Here is a 17862-nt window from a genome sequence, read left to right as displayed (position 1 = left end):
AGGCAGATCAGAGTGAAAGAAGGAAGAAGAAGTTATGCTCCCTGCCTTCACCCTGGTATTGCAGGGTAGAAAGAACCATAATTGTTTGAGGATGTCTCATCCCCCTCCCCAAACCAGTAGAAAATGCCCCCTCCCCAAACCAGTAGAAAATGTCCTTTAATAACTTTTGTTTTAGCTCTAATATTTATGGGGTGGGAATAAGAAGGTGGAAAATTTGATTGCTATCAAATTTGCCCTATGAGTAGCCATATATCTGGCCCTAAGTTCCATGTCTTTCCCTTCTCATGTTTACTGTTTTTTCAAGACTATAAAAATGCATGATTTTCAAAACAAATACATTTCACTTCCCATTCTTAATGAGCTTATGTTGAAATGACCATCTTAACCTTCTCTAATTACCTATCTGGGACGAGGTTGGCTGTGCAAATGAACATACCTTCCTAGTAACACTGCATTCATATGCCATGTTGTGGGGGTTCAAAGTGCTTCACATAATTAGCTCAGCACCATCTTTACCATGGCTGCGAATATAACTTAATTGTCTCATTACCATTGCCAAGTCGCAGCTGATGAACCGACACAGAGAGAAGAATAGCTGGTCTGAGGATCTACCCAGTGAATTCACAGCTGAGGCAGGATTGAATGAGAAAAGTTCCAATTCATCCTTCCCACTCTGAGCCATTACACTATATATACTGGCTCTCAAGGAAAACCATACTCTGAGCAAATTGCTTTTTAACTCTGCACTGTAATTAAGCAATTTCTTACTACTGGTTTAAAACAGCAGGCTATTATTATGGGCTTCCTTCACTTTCAGTAAAGTAATGGGCAACAGTTCATTTGGCTTCCCTTATTCAGGATATACATTAAGCTTTTATCTGGTTCCTTGGTTGTAAAAGTAATCGGGGAATGATAAAGGATGTGATCAGTAAGTACACTTGTCACTTAGCAGCTTTAAGTGGTTCTTTGAAAGTACCTTCTCTTCCCCCCACACTCAAAATTATCATTAGATTACCATCTTCACTGCCACTCAAAGGAAGGGTGCTTAGTGATAAAACTAAGAACTAGTATTTTATATTTTGTTCATTTTTGCCCAAGAAAGTATTCTTTTGCCACTAATGGCTTACAGTTATTTGCTATGCTCTAGCAATAAAAGGTGAAACAATTCCCAGCTCATCAGTGCCTGAACAATTGCTTTCAGAAGCTGAAGACCATGGACAAGCCTTCTGAAGAAGGCTTGTCAAGACAAAGTTTCTTTTTTCTTTACAAAAAGCAAGCAAAAGTAATGAAGAAATCCAGAAAAGGAAAGCATGGATAGTTTGCAGATGACACAAAATTAGATGGAATAGCTAATATCCAGGAAGATAGGAACAACAACAACAAAAAGATCTTGACAGGCTTGAGCACTGGGCTGAAAACAACAAAATGAAATTTAACAAGTGCAAAGTTCTACATCTCGGCAGGGGTGACAAACACACAACTACAAGACAGAGGATAACTTGGCTCAGTAATACTACATGTGAGAAGGATCTTGAAATTACTGTAGATCACAAAGTGACTATGAGCCCACAGTGTGATGTGGCTACAAAACAAACAAACAAACAAACAAACAACAGATGCTATATTAGGAGGCATTAACAGAAATATAGTCTCTAAATTTACTGAAGCACTAGTTCTCCTATGTTTGGCCTGGTATCATCTGGACTGTTGTGCTCAGTTCTGGGCACTTCACTTTAAGAAGGCTGCTGTCAAACTGGAACAAGTTCAAAGGATGATAACAAGCATGATTAGGGGACTGGATGCCAAGCCCTAAGAGGAAAGAAAGAACTGGGCAAATTTAGCCTTCAGAAAAGAAAAGGCTGAGGGAAAATATAATAGCATTCTTCAAATATGTGAAACATTGTCATACAGAGGAGGAACAAGATATGTTCTCAATCATCCTAGAGTGCAGGACGTGTGACAATAGGATTGAGATTTTGGTTGAATATCAGGAAAACCTCCAAACTTTTAGAGCAGTATGTTAATGGAACCAATTATCTTGGGTGGTGGTGAGTGTTCCAGTGCTGGGGGCATTCAAGAGAAAATTAGACAATCATCTGTTAGATATCCTTTGATCTGGATTCCTGCATTGAGAAGGGGCTTGGTCTTTATGGCCTTATCAGTCCCTTCCAACTCCATTATTCTATGATTCTATAGGGGCTCAATGGGAATGTCTTGGCTAAAATCCCAGAATACATTTAGATAGATTCTTAGATATTACTAAAGCTTGACATTTCATGATCATTTGTTCCCTTACTTATTATGAGGTTATTGTTTTCAGTTTTTGAGAGACTATCTGAAAACATCATTTACACTTAACTATCAATACATCCTTTCCTCTATCCCCAGCAGCTTTACATCTAATTGACAATATTGGTTAGTTTACTGACGTGGAACCAATTTATACTTTGGGAAGGTTGTACAGAGTGCAACACGGCTTCTTCCTGCTTCCAGCTTTTGGATGATCCTCACAAAGACATTTTTTTTCAACAGACTTACAATGGGAGTAAGACTTAATCCTTGAGGTTGGGATCTGCAGGAAAAAAATCAGGATACAAGAATTGGAACTGGGTAACAATTAAGGCAGAGTATGATCCTGAGTAGCTCCTGGCTGGCAGCTCTGGGGGAATCATTAAAGGCCTAGAAATGGCTGACTGGCCAATGCATCTTTATCCTGTTTACTAGTGTATCATTTTTAATACCATATTTGGCTTGTGTTTTTATGCAGAGAAGGGAATGAGAGTGTGCTGTTCACTTCAGTTTTCCCTCCAACTTTTCTGGACCTGTCCCTTACTTCTGATTTTAGAACAAAAAAAATCTACAGATGCTCCAAATATCTGGGGACCCAAAGGAACAGAAATGTTCTCCCATTCAATAAATATAGCCACCACCAATATACTGATCTTAGAACTGCCAAGCTGGAAGGGATCCTATGGTTCACTGAGTCCATGCCCTGTCAGGGAGGCACAGTAGGGAACCAAACTTCCAACCTCTGGCTCTGCAGCCATATACCTAAAGCACTAAGCTATGGAAAAGATGACCTTGTATCTCTGTGCTTGGATGCATGAATCAATCAAGTGCATTTTCTCCCAGATTAGATGTTTATCCTGTATACATGTCTCTTTATTTTGAATATGAAGAAATAGGTGGGTCTTGTGCAAAGATCTTATAAAGTCAAGCTTAGACTAAATTCTCCCCCATCTCTAATGCTCATAACCTATCAATTTGGGTCTCAAGGCTAGGAAACCTGTGACCTCAAACTTCCAGCAGGACCCAAATTCAAGGATAGTAGAAGTTGTAGTCCCGAATTTGGAAGGCCACAGAAATGGATGAAAATGTTTCATGAAGAAGAACTGTTGTTGTTGTTGTTGTTGTTGTTGTTGTTGTTGTTGTTGTTGTTGTTGTTGTTGTTGTTGTTGTTGTTGTTGTACCACCCATCTCTCAGCCAGGGCCACCGAGAACTCCACCTATATCGAGAAGAACCAGAGGCAAAGAAGGCAGACATAAAAATGGTAGTAAAACCTGTGCAGATGTCTAAACAAATCAAATTATTATCAGTGAATGTCAAGGGGATGAATTCGCCCCAGAAAAGAAGGAAAAATTTTAATAAGCTTTTCAAATCTAAGGTAGAAATTATATTCATTCAAGAGACTCATATTAAGGAAACGGATAAAAGGCTGTTAGAAAGTTCAAAATTACATAAGACTTTTATTGCCTCAAATCAACAAAAGAAGAAAAGAGTAGCAATGTATATAAAAGAGGAGCTAGACTCGAAATTGGTATATGATTCAGCTGATGGAAAAATATTAAGGGTGGTAATCTCTAAGGAAGGAGAAGAAATAATGCTGGTGAACATATATGCACCACCTTGTCACTATACAATAACTAGAAATATTGTCCTTTCCTTTAAAAAAAATAAAAATACATTTTCGTTTTAAAATTTATTAATTACAAAAACTAATAAATATCATACATATAATAAAAAATACACTTCACCCCACCACCAGGAAGTTGGGAGCCTCAGTTTACTCATTTTTTTGTTTTAGTGAAAGTTCGGGCTTGGCTTTATTGAGCACCCACTTTTCTACTTTTCTGGCTGTCTTTCATATCTGTATGGCTCTCCTCAACACCACATTTCAAATTAACTGATTTTTGTCAATGTCTTTCTTTACTGTCTTTCTCCCACATAATGTGAATGATTTTGACTTTGGTTTCAAGTGGCATTCTTTGCTCACTTCAACCTCTTCCTTTTTTAATTATTTCAAATGCAAAGAGACATATTTAGGAAAACATGCACACAACATGTCTGTAGAGCTTTTGGTCCAATGTAGCTTTTCTTCCTCACCCTGCCTAACTCAAGGAAAGGGTATGAAAACTGGAACACAGCTTTCTAGTGTGCATTTTGTGGATCTGGCATAGCAACATTGGTTTACCTAGGAGGATACATAGAGTATGATTCTCTGCTCTTTGTGTTGCACTTACACCACCTTTGCTTCACCATTTCATTTATTCCAAAACAGCACTTCAGAATATTTTGGAATGGAGGGACTTCAGGCACATCTCACCTGTTCTCGGTCCTGCCTTCTCCATCATTCATAGTATAGATCATATGCTCATCTTCTGGGATCTTCTAGCACTATGTAATTCTATTTTTTTGTGTAAATTATGTATACTTAAACTTGAATTTTAAAAAGTTAGAAAATTCAATTCTTTAAAAACCCCTGCAATTTATGAATTTGGAATATTGTGCTTCTGTATCTATTATTCAAAATGCTAGGAAATGGCCCAATATTGCTGCTCAATATCATGCCTGCCTTGCCAGCAGGAAAAAGAATGTCAAATTTCACACAGCAAAGACCAGCCTAAATGTTAATGACATTCATGTCAGCAGTCAAGATGATCTACAAGATACAGTGGTGCCTCGCATAACGAGTGCACCATTTAATGACAAATTTGCATAGCGATACGTTTTTTGGGATCACTAATGCGATCGCATACCGATAGTTCCAATGGGCAAAATTCGCTTTGCGACGATTAGTAAGTGTTTCACTTACCGATCTTCGCATTGCAATGTCTGGGGAACAGCTGATCGGCGGTTCCAAAATGGCCGTCAAAAGACCCGAAATGGCCACGTGCAGCGTTTTCGCGCCCTGTCCTCGCTTACCGAGGGTGCGAAAATGCCTGCGCTATGGAGGAACATCGCTGAACGGTGAGTTTGGGGCCCACTGGAATGCATTAAACAAAGTTTAATGCATTCTAATGGGTTTCTCTATTCCGTTTAGCAATGTTTCCGAATAGCGATGGTTAATCCAGAACGGATTAAGCTCACTATGCGGGGCACCACTGTACTCTCTTGTGCTCACTCCCAGGAGACACCAGGTCAGGGGAAATCCCAGAGCTTCCTTCTTTTTCATTTGTTAATCATTTCTCACCCAAACATAAAGCAATTGTTTTTCAACAGGTTTTCCAGGTATCTACTTGGAGCCACAAATTGATCAAAATGCCTAGAAGAAATGGCAATGGAACATCCGGATTTCTGATATTGTTGTTGCCAACATTCAGGCTGCCCTTTGCCAGGTCAAGGTTGGCATCCTTTTTCCTGATGGCAATATGATCACAATATTGTCCAGTGTTATCAACAATTTCTTGGTGTTTTTACTTGTGGATACAGAAGCACAATATCCCAGTCATAAACTGGAGTTTTTTGAAGAACTGAACAAACCTGTGCAACTTGAAAAAATGCCCTGTATTTGTTGTCCATTCTTTTATCACAGATATTCACCTCTTTTGTGTGTTGTGTACCTTCAAGTTGGAACTTAAATGATTCTAATAGGAATTTCAAGGTAAGTAATACATTTAATAACAGGGATGTGGTGGTGCTGCAGGTAAAAGCGCAGAAGCCTCTGTGCTGCAAGGTCAGAAGACCAGCAGTTGTAAGATCAAATCCATGAAATGGAGTGAGCTCCCGTCGCTTGTCCCAGCCCCTGCCAATCTAGCAGTTCAAAAGCATGTAAATGTGAGTAGAAAAACAGCTTAGTGTAAATAGGTCCATAGCCTGAGCCAGACTAGGCCACGGAGACAGACCTCTCCCCCACCCCTTCATGCACTGCCCCCCGCACAGCCCATTTGTGCCTGTGCGTGAGTGAGGGCTCACCTGCATGAGCAGTGTGCTGCCCTTTGCACAAGACCATGTGTGCACCTATACGAGTGCCCCTGCTCCTTTGTGCATGTGTGCATATGCAGGGGCGGTACCCCACCTTCCCCAGCCAGTCCACAAGGCTAAAAAGTTTGGGGACCACTGCACTATACCACACTGGTTATACACATCTCCTATAGTACCTTTGAAATGATTTTTTTGCTACCTTGCTCAAAGTAGCTTTCATCTGTTTTATCCTGTGCTTAGGCACTACTAGTTAGCATCTTGTGATTTCCCTTTTTGAATCTAAAACAGCACATCTGTTTCTACAATGCTTCCACTTCAGTCATTTCGTGAGTTAGAACCTGCCAGTGCATGTTCCCACTGAAAGCTCCTACTGATACCCTTACAATGACAATGATGGCACATTTATAGAGCACTGTGCCAGGAATAGGAAGTATTTGCAAAATGCAACATTTAATGCTGTAAATACTATACCTGCTTTGCCATATTTTATTTCACTCTACCTTGCCGATGACCTAATACTCAAAGCCTCACATGTGTGCTCTGAAAGTAAATTCCTCATTTCAGGGATGGCTAAGGAGTGTTTTTAATATCCATGTTTGCATATTTTATGGAGCTGCACAAAATAGCCATTTCTAAGGAACTGTGCATTAAATGCTGTTATGTAAGGTTTCTTGCTACAAATGGAGATTGCTCAAAGGCAGAAAACATTAGATGGACTATCAATTGATAACTGGTTTAAAAGGATGTAAAATATTGCTCCAGCAGAAAAAAAATAACTCATGGCATCATAGCCACAAAAAGGGAGGGAAAAAACCAATGTGCTTTATGGCATATGGTATCATTTTATCTACTATGTCAGTGAACAGACTGGTGAAATAAAACCTCTACTCCATCATATGGAGCTTTGGACTAATGAATTGAATGTGTGCTAATTCAGATAAGCTCCAGGAAAAGAACCACAGTATATTGGAAATCAAAAATAACTTAAAGGAAAATAGCAGGAGAACCAACAGCAAACACAAGAAACAGTTTGACTCTTAAACTAGATCTTTCTAATGACAGAATGAATTCAATGGTGTCTTGTGGTCTTTTTTGTGAAAGTTGAAATGCAGCTTTTATTTTAGGTGATTTTTCGGTCTTTGTGAGGCTGGGCCAGCTGCATCACTAGACAGTGTGAAACACATGCCTCAGGCAGCTGATGGGGGGGGCGTTTCCTCACGAAACAATAGCAAATACTAGTTATTTAATTTCTCATAACATTTCTACCTTAGCTTTCTAAATAACTTGTTGGGCTTTAGGAACCTTGTACCTAGATGGGGAGGAGATACCATGTGGTGTTCTGTCACAGGCAGCAAGATATAATCATAAAAAAGTGAAGTTGGAAGGGGCCTACAAAGCCATCCAGTCCAACCTCCTGCTCAATGCAGGAATACAGTCAAAACATATGAATGCCTCCAGTGCTGGAGCACTCACCAACTCCCAAGGTAACTGGTTCCACTATCATACTGCTCTAACTGTTAGGAAGTTTTTCCTGATATTCAACCGAAATCTGGCTTCCTTTAACTCGAGCCCACTGTTGCATTTCCTGCACTCTGGAATGATCGAGAACAGATCTCGTGCCTCCTCTGTATGGTAGCCTTTCAAATATTTGAAAAGTGCTATCATATCACTCATCTGTCTTCTTTTCTCAAGGCTAAACATGCCCATAATGGGCCACATTATGTTGCTACTGCTCTTTTTGGCACAGTATTTGCCTATTCTAGTTATTATTCCCATTAGCTCTGTTGACATTTTCTTGATGACATTAAAGTTGCTATGTCTAATGTGATGAAATTAGTTCTTTTACTTCTGCTCCACCTTTCTTTGAAAAAATTAAACTACAATGCATACTGGTGAACATCCAGACTTCTTTTGTCTTTGCATAGTAAACAAAACATTGTGGTTATTTTACTCTCCAACACAAGTCAACGTATACTTCTCTTCTCATAAAAAATTCTTCCGCATTCTTCAGATTCACTCTTGTACATTTTGTAAATGTGCATCATTTAAGTTATATAAGAATAATTGGTGGAGGGATGTGTTCTTAAGAGACGGAGAACAATGGAGGGAGTCAGGGAGCAGCTAAAGGAACTGTTCAGGGCAGAGGGAGATATGGAGAGGGATGTCAGACACAGCATAATGTGAGAGAGAAGGGGGAAAGGGTTTTGGTTGACATGAGGGTATTTGCCCCCCCAGTCCCGGAATAAAGACGTGAGACAGTGATATGGATTAAATATGGGCCACACTTTATTAAATCACATCAATCTATATCTTATTAAATCACATCAATCTATATCTTCAAACATTATCAAAAGAGGGGGCCTGCTGTAGTGCGGAAACAGGATAAGGCGGGGGTATCCAAATACCCCCTGATCCGCCATTGGGCGAGTCCCCGGCCCCAGGTTCCAGCGGTCTACCAGACAGCAGGAACCCGGCAAGCCGCTAATTAAACACCCCCAGACCTCAAGACATCTTTAATTGATGACTGTTGGTCCGGAAGTGGCCCAGCGCATCTTCCCCGCACCAGCCCTGTAATCGCATGATCCGCAGAGCCGTGAGGTTGGATGCGCTGTTGGCTTACCTGAATTACAAACGGGACACACCGAGACTACCTGTTTTTCTGCACTACCCGCCAGTGTGACCAAATCAACCACCAAAAATGCCAACAACCCTTCTCCAGTGTGGGATAGGCGAAAAATCCCCACATCCAAAAGCCAATCAGGATGAAGGTCAAAAATTCCTATCCGGCCCCTAAAAGGTGACCATAAAACTCACACTAGAAATAGGGAGGGCGGGTGGGTGCCCGAACAGGAAAGAGGGTGATAGAGTGGGAGTGCTTGCTTAAATAACCTCACTCGCTCACCCAAACTAGTCATGTGACCTGGGACAGTCTCGCGCCATCCAGGACAGTGGGGCAAATGCCAGCTATGCTGTTCCAGGGTGGCAAACCATCCATCCAGCAGCTGAAACCTTTTATTCGTATACAAATACCCCCAACAGGTGGACATAACAACTGTCCACTCACCTTCTACTGCTCTGCACTTCCTTCCTATTGCTCTGGAGCTCGCAGTCAGCTAGCCACTCCTGGCAGGAGGCGGGATGATGAGCCTTGCTGCCAGGCAAAGAGTGACTCACCAACCTGGTGCTCCCAAGTGATAGGAAGGGAGTGTGGAGCCCACAGCAGCAGTGGAAGGTAAGTAGAGAGTCTGGCCTCAATGGGCCAGACCCTCATTATGTCCAGCTGTGTGGGAGTATTCATTTTTTTGTATACGAATACCCCCATCTCTAGTTTTGGTTACCTTTAAACTGTCCTCCAATTTAAATAGTTTGGATAGCTTTCGTGGCAGGCCCCCTGGGTTGAGGATGCTGGTGCTAAATGCTAGATTGGTAAATGGAAATAAACCCAGCCATCCAGGATTATATCACAGAGACTTGGTTGGATGAGGCTGAGAGTGTCAATCTCACCCAGCTTTGCCCACCAAGGTTCTCTGCAGCAGCAAGCAAGAACTGATGGGGGGGGGGCAATGGAATTGCAGTGTTCTGTTGTGATGTTATCCCCCTCACCAGGTGCCACATCCTGTATTTGAAAGTGGGAACCTGGGGAAAAATAGGAATTCTGCTGGCGTACTGTCCACCCTGCTGCTCAACAGTCTCCTTGCCTGAGCTCACTAGACCTGGTCTTGGATATGGTGGTGGAGTCTCCTTAGCTTATTGTGCTGAAGGACTTCAACGTCCGTGCCAAGGCTGCTTAATTGGGAGTGGCTCAGGACATCATAGCTTCCATGACAACCATGGATCTATCCCAAATGGTATCTGCCGCCACACATGCTGGAGGGCACATTTCAAACCTGATTTTCTGCACTGGGTTAGATGCAGATGATCTGGGTGTGGAGAAATTCTCTGTAGTTCCGTTAGCATGGTCAGATCCTCATCTGGTGGTGTTTAGACTCACAGGAACTCAGAGCATCTGCAGGGGTGAGGGACTGATTAAGGTGGTCCACCCCAGGAGGCCGACAAATTCAAATAGTCCTGTCAGTTCTTGAGGAATTTCCTGTAACATCAGTAGGCACTTCTGTTGAAGCTCTGGTTGATCTCTGGAATAGGGAAATGGCCAGGGCTGTTGACACTATCACTCCTAAGTGTCCCCTCTCTCAAAACAGAGCCAAACTGGTTTAATGGAGAGTTAATGGTGATGAAACAAATGGGATATAGACTAGAGCAATGATGGTGGAAAACTTAGAGCAAAAACCAACTGAACATGGACCAAAGCCCATTGAAAGTTCTATTCTGTGGCAGTGGTGGCAGCAAAGAAGTCATTCTCTGTCACCACCATTGCATTTGCACAGAGTCACCCAACAGAGCTCTTCTGAGTGGTCAACAGTCTGTTACATCATGGCACATAGAAAAATAGTGATGACCACTCGGTAGCTTGCTGTGAAAAATTTGCACAGCACTCTGCAGACAAAATCACTCAGATCTGCTCTGACTTGGATGCTGAAATCAATACAGGATCTGTAGATGTAACTATGGCTTCTGCTTGTCCTGTGCTGATGAATAACTTTCAGTTTTTGCAGCCTGATGATATGGACAGGACCCTTGGACAGGTGAAGGCTACCACTTGTCTGCTAGACTCATGCCCATATAAAAGTTGCCAGAAAGGGGTAGACAATGTCTCCTTCCAGCAGTGTACGATCCCAGCTTGCTTAAAAGAGGCAGTAGCAGGACCATTATTGAAGAAACCCTCTTTGGATCCCACAGTATTGGATAAATATCAACCAGTCTCTAATATCACATTCTTGGGCAAGATGCTGGAGCAGATTTTGGCTTCCCTGCTTCAGGGATTCCTGGATGAGACGGATTACCTAGATCCATTTCAATCTGGTTTCAGGCCTTGTTATGGGATGGAGACTGCTTTGGTCACCATGGGGGATGAACTAAAGTAGGAACTGGACAGAGGGAGTGTGCCCTTGTTGGTTCTGCTGGACCTCTCAGCAGCTTTTGATACCATCTCTCATGGTATCCTTCAGAGTAAGTTCTCTTGGATAGGACTTGGAGGCACTGTTTTCCAGTGGCTCCAACCCTTTCTGGAGAGTAAGACCCAAAGGATGGTGCTGACGGACTTCTGTTCAATACCCTGACATTGCTCTGTGGGGTCCTTTGTGGTTCTATTTTGTCCCCTATGCTATTTAACATATACATGAAACCACTTGGAGAGGTTGTCCAGAGTTTAGGGGTTCAGTGTCACCAATATGCAGATGGCACTCAATTCTATCTCTCCTTTATTTCTAAATCCAAGGAAGCTTTGGTTCTAGATCAGTGGCTGGTGTCAGTAATAGACTAGTTGTTGTTGTTTAGTCATTTAGTCATGTCCGACTCTTCGTGACCCCATGGACCAGAGCACGCCGGGCCCTCCTGTCTTCCACTGCCTCCCAGAGTTGGTTAAATTCATGTTGGTCGCTTCAATGACACTGTCCAACCATCTCATCCTCTGTCGTCCCCTTCTCCTCTTGCTGTCACACTTTCCCAACATCAGGGGCTTTTCCAGGGAGTCTTCTCTTTTCATGAGATGGCCAAAGTATTGAAGCCTCAGCTTCAGGATCTGTCCTTCCAGTGAGCACTCAAGATTGATTTCCTTTAGAATGGATAGGTTTGTTCTCCTTGCAGTCCAGGAGACTCTCAAGAGCCTCCTCCAGCACCACAATTCAAAAGCATCAATTCTTCGGTGGTCAGCTTTCTTTATGGTCCAACTCTCACTTCCATACATCACTACAGGGAAAACCATAGCTTTGACTATGTGGACTTTTGTTGGCAAGGTGATGTCTCTGCTTTTTAAGATGCTATCGAGGTTTGTCATTGCTTTTCTCCCAAGAAGCAGGCGTCTTTTAATTTCGGGGCTGCTATCCCCCTCTGCAGTAATAGACTAGATGAAGGCAAATAAACTGAAACTTAACCCAGAAAAGATAGAAGTGCTCCTGGTCAGTCCAAAGGCATATCAAGGAGTAGGGAGTTGGGATGCAGCCTGTGCTGGATGGGGTTACACTCCCTCTGAAAACACAGGTGTGCAGCTTGGGGGTGCTCCTGGATTCATCTCTAAATCTGGATGCCCAGGTTTCAGCGGTGGCCAGAAGCACTTTTGCACAGTTCAATCTAGTGTGACAGCAGTGCCTGTTTCTTGAGAGCTCTGATTTGGCCATAGTAACACATGCCATAGTTATATCTCAGTTGGATTACTTTAATGCGCTCTACATGGGGCTGCTTCTGAAAAGTGTTCAGAAACTTCAAAGGTACAAAATGCCACAGCCAGATTGTTAAATGGGGAACATGTAACAACTTTGTTACAACAAATCCACTGCTGCTGATTCATTTCTGGGCACAATTCAAAGTGCTGGTTTTAACCTATGAAGCCATAAATGGCTTGGATCCAAGCTATCTAAAAGGCCATATTTCCCTCTATGAGCCTGCCGAGGCATTAACATCATCAGGAAGGCCTGTTGCTCAGTCAGACCACCCTCAGAGATGCATTTGGTGGGGACATGGGAGAGGACCTTCTCTGTTGCTGCTCCTAGATTCTGGAACTCCCTTCCACAGGAAGCCAGGCTGGCTCCATCTTTGCTGTCCTTCCACAGGCAGGCAAAGACATTTCTCTTCATACAGGATTTTCCTTAGTGACTGGCAGTCTGGTAGGGACTTTGTGCTCTGTTGCTTTTAAGTGTGTTTTTAGTGCTGATTTTATTTACTATTTTAATGTGACACTTGTTTAATTCTTTTTAAAGATTTGTACACTTACTATTTTTAGCTTTTTTAACTTTTAAAAAATTCATTTATTTTCATTAAAAATTTGAGTCCATTATAAACAACACATTTTAAATATCCATGAATAGTATATAAGAGCAAACTTGGAGTACATCTGCACTACAAAGTTATAACAGATTGATACCATTTTAATTTGTATAGCTCTATCTTATGACATCCCGGATCGGTAGTTACACGAGGTACTTAAACTTCTCTGGTAGAAAGCTCTAGTGCTAAAATATCAGATATAACTGTGAGGGTAGATAACAATCTTGTACACTCCTCAGGATGCCACAGAAAACAGAAACTAGAAACCACATATCAAGTTCTATTGCCTTCCAAAAAATGAAGCCCGCTTATTCTGAAAGACTTATATTACAATTGTGCATTTTCCCACTAGCAACAGCAAATGATTTAAAACAATGGTGGAGAACACATAGCATTATGTGTCACAATATAGACAAGTTTGCCAATTATAAGAAAGAAGGGGGAACTGAGCACAGGTATGTCATTTTGGTAGCGTCTTCTCATTGCTGCTGGTAATACATCATTCCATCCTCAACGCCTTCTTCAAGCAATCAACTCATTTATGCTCGGCTTTATTTTTCAGGATGTTTTGAGAAAAGGAGACGATCAGCATAAAGCCAATAAACTCTGACAAGAGTTTGGGGGAGACATAATCATATCTGAACAGGTGCACAGTGCTGAGGCTTTCCAGGCAGCTGGTTCACAAAGGCACAGGGCCAAGGTAAGACCATTAAGCCCTCATTGCTTCAGACTTAATGAGAAGATACTATAAATACCAGCCATATTTTGTCTAGTTTGGCACCCAGGGATCTTCAAGCTCCTTCTAGCTGAAATTACTCTTCCAGTTGACTACATTAAGAATCCAATTCAGTATTTTTGGCAACAAAGAGCAGTTGCCCATTGTGCCAAGAAAAAAACACAGAAAGTATGAAATAGATATCATGATATCTTGATTGGATCTACCCCCACTGGCGTTTCAGCCGATAATTTTTTAGGATTTTTTGAGGTCATGCATTCTGCATTACAGAAATTACAGCCAAATTCTCTTGTACAGGTATGCCAATGTAACACTAATGAAGTAAATTTTGGAAGTAAATTGCTGTACGTTTCTAAAAAAAATGACCACAGACATTACCTGTTGTATGCTGAGCTATGCAAAATGTTACTTCTGTTAAGTGTCAGCGAGACTCACTTCAGTTAGCATGAAGGTGTGCTCCAAGCTCTTCTTCTTGCATAGAAAGAGGCACCATTGTGCTGAGAGCATCAGGTGGCAGTCAGGGGACATGCCAGTGGATGTGTCCAGAGCTGACATTGAGCAGAGTCTTAACTGTGGTGAGCTTGCATCCCCATGCTGCTTTCTGATACTCAATCTTTTGAGTTCTAGCTCTAGGGCATGGGTTGCTCAAACACACTCATATTCACAATGCTTGTACATAGTATGATCAAGCAGAGATTCATATAGTGGTAGTTTCCAGAGGAGGACGAGTTGGTGTTCATTTTAAGTACAATGTGGAAAACATTTAACCCTTTCTAAGCACTTTTGAAGTGCTGCAGATGGTGACAACATCCACGAAACTAGAAGACATCTGCTTCTTGGGAGGAAAGCGATGACAAACATGGACAGCATCTTAAAAAGCAGAGACATCACTTTGCTGACAAAGGTCTGCATAGTCAGAACTATGCTTTTTATAGTAGTGATGTATGGAAGTGAGAGCTGGACCATAAATAAGGCTGACCAATGAAGAATGTTTTCATAGCGATGGCGTCCACCGGTCTAATATGGGCTTGGACATCTTTCTTGAAGACATTAAAGGGGGCCTGCTCTCTGAGCTACGAGTGATCAATGGCAGGCATGGGACTTAGCCAGGCTAGTCCCTATGCTGTGGCGGGTTGTCTCTGTGTGTCCCATCGGTAATTCTGGTAAGCCAACAGCGCATCCGACCTCCTGGCTCTGCGGATCGTGCGATTACAGGGCTGGCAGCGGGAAGACGCGAAAGGTCACTTCCGGACCAACAGTCACCAAGTAAAGATGTCACGAGGTCTGGGGTGTTTATTAGAGGCCAGCCAGGTTCCTATTGTTGTCAAGACTTCTGGAACCTGGGGCCTGGGACTCGCCCATTGACTGACAGGGGTATCATGGATACCCTGCTTTTAACTGCTTCTGCACTACCGCAGACCCCCTCATTTGATGAGGTCAGTGATATATTTAATTGAATTTTATTTAATAAAGTGTGGCCCATATTTTAATCCATATCATTGTCTGGCATCTTTATTCCGGGACCTGGGTGGGCAAAACTATTTGGATGGATAGCTTAGTGAACTGGATTACCCAGATAAGGAGACAGAGGTCTTGGTAGAAGAGCCAACCTGTGTAGTCTTGGGCAAGCTGCACCATCCCAGAGCACATCCTGGAGAAGGGGATAATAAATTACTCAAATAAGTACAAATAAGTACAATAACTGATTATTGTATAGCTGGAAACTGCTGGAAAGGATTGCCATAAGTCAGTATCAATTTGACAGCATGTCATTATTATTTTTAACTCTTACTGCAGCATCCTGTACCATGCTTAACTTATGTCTAGGAATGAGCAGGAATTATTTTACAGATTTGAATTACATCATATTCAGCACTGAAAGTACTGAAGAGTTTTCAAATCTGGATGTGAATGAAACCAAAACTGATGTATTCATCCATCCAGGTCCAGGGCTACAGATGCTTCACTATTAATTATATGGCTTTATATGATTTTAAATACCTGTCTCTTCAACTATGTTAAGGCTGACTTAGGGTTGCCACTTCTTTTTATGCTGATAGACTTCTTCTTCTTCTTCTGAATATCTGGTGGAAAACACAGTGCTCTCCATGGCGTGAATATCTGTTGAACCAGGGCACCACAAATGGGGGGATATTTTATATTGGTTTATCCTTTTAAGGATTTTCCACTAGTATCTGATAATAATATGAGGTTTGAAAATTATTATGAAGGGAAAAGTAGCATGTTTTACCATTCATATTTATTCCACAGGAATTTTAGGAGGCTAAATTTCCACCTGTGCAGCCTTGGGCAAGCTAAATGATCCCAAAGCACTACCACAAAGATAAAGCTAATAAACATCTTCTGATTACCCTATACCTACAGAAATCCTACAGATGTTGTCATAAATTGGGGAAGACTTGATATCCCATTATAATTAAGATGTCACACAGAAAGGCTGCTTCAGAGATACATATATATCAGTTGCTTTCCTCCATGTTAATCTAGTGTTCATTTGATGACTGGCAAAATAGCACACAAACTGATTCAATGGAAAAGCAATATGGCTGAGATGGTCAAATGGCATAAACATTTTGTCTGCAATATTAAATTCATTTACACTAAGGATTGGTAAACCCAGATTAGGTTTTTACTTTCCTCCCACATTCAAATTTCTGGATTTCACCAAATTCTGATTTAAAAAATACAGAAACTGAATTAAATTCTCATCCATAATAGTCTAGGTCAGTGGTTCTTAAACTTTGTTACTTGGATGCTTTTGAACTGCAACTCCCAGAAACCCCAGTCAGGACAGCTGGTGGTAGAGGCTTCTGGGAGTTGCAGTCCAAAACTCCTGAGTAACCCAAGGTTAAGAACCAGTGGTCTAGGTGGGCAATTCTGCTAATTTCACTTGCCTTTGAAGTTGAATTCAATGTATGATCGTGAACTCAAGAGATATTGTCACCCATCCCTAATCTACATAGTCAAATCATCATCACTTGACAAACAAGTGACCCAGAGCAGCATCCTACAGTTGATCAGTTATGTATGATCAGTCATCTTCATAAAAATAACTCTCTGAGCTCTGCCCCAAGGCTCTTTAAAATAGGAGTAACACAAAAATGCAATAAATAAATCAACCTAAGAATGTTAAATAAATCAACCTAAGAATGTATTTCATTTTTCTTACTTTCTTTCTTGAATTGTGGTGGCCTCACCTCTGGCAGTGGTGCGAGCAGTTTCCTCAGATGCTTCTTCTGTGAAGCTGCTTCATGTTCTATTTTTAGCAAAGAAAGATAAATGAAGATAACCTTTTCCCTCTCCTCTCCAATCCTTCCTCACAGTGTTCTCTCCTATTTTCATTAAAATTCAGGGCATTACAAACTCAATTGCTTGCTCAGCTTTCATTATATTCAGGGAACTGTCCAATTTAGTGTTTCAAGAAAGACTCTGCAGCGCATTTTGAGCATTCTTATTATTTTTCAGAGGGTGAAGCTCTTCTCTTCGACCTGACTTCAAGTTAATTTTTGCCAGCTTTTGAATTCCGAGAGCTTTATTTTCATCATTTTCACACTGCCATCCTATCTCCTCTTCATTTTGAGCAGCAAAAGAACACTGTTTTGGTACCACAAAAGGAAGCAATTCTCTCTTCCTTAAAGTCACTCCACTCCATATCCTGTTTTGGGGACAAAAGGAGAAAGACTTCGGGTTCACTATTGGCTAAGAGAAAGAAGAATCGCAAATCCAGGTTTCTGCCAGCTGAATTAGAATACATTTTATTATCTTTAAAGAGCCATGTGGTACAGACAATGCATGAATAATCATACGTGGTTACACTTGCCTGTATTCCACAGTTTCTCATGCACACTGTGGCCGCAGTACCTGTTGGGGGAGACAGCCAGCTGAACTAAATAACTGGCATTCAAAAAGAGGCTACAGCACATCCTGGCTCTCTGCCAACACATATGTATGATAAACCTGAGAGAGACCTTTGGGTAGTGGGGGTGGCTTATAAGATAAATGAATGAATGAATGAATGAATGAA

At 41.5% G+C, this 17862-nt stretch overlaps 1 long non-coding RNA gene across 1 annotated transcript; it reads right to left on the bottom strand.

Annotated features, from left to right (window-relative positions):
* Positions 1-796: 796 nt before the first annotated feature.
* On the bottom strand, positions 797-17145 carry LOC140706369 (uncharacterized). Its single transcript, XR_012086010.2, has 2 exons — positions 17008-17145; positions 797-3506 (listed from the first exon to the last, which is right to left on the bottom strand). It is a non-coding gene; the product is annotated as an uncharacterized LOC140706369 (long non-coding RNA).
* Between the last annotated feature and the right edge of the window lie 717 nt (positions 17146-17862).

Source organism: Pogona vitticeps, chromosome 4, assembly GCF_051106095.1.
Source record: "Pogona vitticeps strain Pit_001003342236 chromosome 4, PviZW2.1, whole genome shotgun sequence".
NCBI classification, from domain to species: Eukaryota; Metazoa; Chordata; class Lepidosauria; order Squamata; family Agamidae; genus Pogona; species Pogona vitticeps.
This window is presented reverse-complemented; position numbering and strand designations above follow the sequence as displayed.